Genomic DNA, 2,585 nt, shown 5'->3' on the forward strand with positions numbered 1-2,585 from the left:
AGAAACCAATTGAACGTTAACGAATAAACTCTTTTCATCCGAAATCATTGTTCTTCCGACGTCTGATTTCTTTTTAATTGTAGAAAATGCGTTTTTCTAAGGTACATAAACTTTTGGGATTGACTGTATAGCCAATACATCGTTAAACATAATTCTGAAAACAAATAGTGACAAAATTATAGAGCAACAGAAGCAAAAGTGTTTACACGAGTCTAAAAATGTGAAGAACATTATTCTCTTCTTGGAACAAAACCAGATGCACTCTGAAATTAAAAAAGGAAAAGTCTTCTCACATTGTCGATATATTAAGATGAACCTCGAAAAAAGACTGACAAGAGCATAAAACAGGAAGAGTAAAAGTAATTAGACCAGATGAAATATTCTTACTTAAGTGTAATCCCAGGTGCATTCTAAAATTAGGAAAAGAAAATTCTTACATTCTCGAGATATCACTATTAAAAATAGTCTATAAAAGGAATGACAAGAATATGAAATAAGGAAAGCAAAGATATTTACAAGAATCTAAAAATAAGATCAAATATTCTCGCCTGGAAGTGAAATATAAGAATAAAATCATGCATTCTGAAATGGAAAAAGAAAAATCCGTCTCATAATGTCATATCGATCACTTATTACATAGAATTTTGAAAAAAAAAACAGAGACAAGAATGTATTAGTAGGAAATTAAAAATATTTTCACGAACGTAAAAATGATATCACTAAATATTCTCACCTAAAAATGAACCCAAATGGACTCTGAAGTGAAGAAAAATTCTTCTCACAATATTAATATTAAAAATAATCCCCATAAAAGTGAGTGACAAGAATATAAAACTAGAGAAGGAAAAATATTTTCACGAATGTAAAAATGATATCACTAAATATTCTCATTTAAAAGTAAACCCAAATGGGCTCTGAAGTGAAGAAAGAAAAATTCTCCTCCCATTATCGATAGTAATATTAAAAACAGTTAAGACAAAAAGGAGTGATAAGAGTACAGAAGTAAAAAATTACACAATCACATTTAATAAAATACATTATTAATTACCTTGATTGAAAAGCGAAGTACACGTGGTTTAAACCGAAGCTCCGTCACAGATTTAACAAAACGTGGATGCTGGGACGCGGTAGTAGGATCTCGAAGGGCTCGACGAGTTGAACCAGTAAGTCGTACGATCAAGGCTTTTATAGTAGCGGTATCTGGTCACGCAGGGCATCGCGGAGTGAGGGGTTTTCCCTCCCACAACGCGCGTTCGGAGCGCGCACCTGCGTCGATGGATAGAGATAGGGGTGCTTTTTCCTAAATAATAGGTCACTGCTGTGTGCACGTACGTTTTCAATTACAAATTTGCTCACATAATATCATAATTAATCGAACAGTAAGAATAGAGATTAACAGACTAGGAATTTGCAATTAGAAAAAAACACCATCAATGATGAGTGACGGAGTGATGAATGATGAAGAGGCCATGTTTATTACTGACATTTAAAATATTTAGGAAACATCATTAAATGAAGATGAGAATTTCCAATGAGCAAAGGTTGTCACCTTCCGTAACAAACGTCTGATTTGTTAGGTGGTCATACTACTAACATTTGAAATAGTCCTACAATTAACATACAGCCGAATTTTTGGAACCGAATTCTTAATTCACATTCTAAGGTAAATGTTCTAATTTACATCACAATTTCTATAATTATTTTCCTATCATTATCATTATCATCATCATCTATTATCATTATCTATTATCATTTTAAGATATGTTTATTATAGAAAAAGATGCCAGTGAGTAGACTCTGTGATGTGAGTAAAAATTAAGACATTTGTTACAGAAGTTCAGGAATTGCAAATTCGAGTTTTCTAATTTTCGCAATGCCTCGAAATGTGGTAAAACGACCAGCGCGAAAGTTCTGCTTTAAATTAATAAAGGCGAGCAAGTGGATAGTCTATGTAGGTGTATTGCCTTTTTAAATTGTATTTTAGAAACTCGTTCGAATTTTCCAGAGTAAGACATACAATTTATAGTATTTTTAAATGAGTTTACATTCAGTTTATTGTAAACTTAGATTGAACGAACATAAGCTGCTTTATGTCTAAATTGATGTAAGCACCGTGTTTAACTATCTTTAGCATTTATGTACATACGTGGAAATTTAAAGCGAGAATGTCATTAAACATGTCTCCAATTTACGCACATCAAGTATTCTGGATATTCAAAGACGCGAATATTGGATTCTCAGTACGTGATCGCTATTTAATCTAGAGTTTAATGAATTTTAATTCAATCAATTTCATCGTTTTTTCTCATACATATCTCCACTTTACTAACATATGCGCAATACTTACAGCTCGAATTAAAGTGTACTGGCAAACACAAATATATAAACAGAACATTCTGATCAAAACAATATTTATTTAAAAAATTTCGTGTTTTGTTTTATTTCACTTCCAGTTATTAGATCTCCTAATTAGTTTCTTCATTGTATATCTATTCTACAAAAAGATTTTATTAAAAGACGATCAATTATGTAATCTGAAGTGAGCATTAGAGTTAGATCTACATATCTTATTAAAATTTGTCAAG

The 2,585-nt window shown here is 31.5% G+C and overlaps 1 protein-coding gene across 1 annotated transcript in view; it reads right to left on the bottom strand.

The window, feature by feature from the left end:
- Positions 1 to 1,200, bottom strand: part of CCHa1 (neuropeptide CCHamide 1) — a 22,186-nt gene extending 20,986 nt beyond the window's left edge. The window contains exon 1 of the mRNA XM_018025562.2: positions 1,049 to 1,200. The gene's annotated coding sequence lies outside the window, so the exon portion shown is untranslated. The remainder of the gene's footprint in view (positions 1 to 1,048) is intronic.
- Between the last annotated feature and the right edge of the window lie 1,385 nt (positions 1,201 to 2,585).

The sequence above is a fragment of the Ceratina calcarata genome, unplaced genomic scaffold (genome assembly GCF_001652005.2).
Source record: "Ceratina calcarata isolate Rehan_Ccalc_2016 unplaced genomic scaffold, ASM165200v1 scaffold358.2, whole genome shotgun sequence".
Classification (NCBI taxonomy): Eukaryota; Metazoa; Arthropoda; class Insecta; order Hymenoptera; family Apidae; genus Ceratina; species Ceratina calcarata.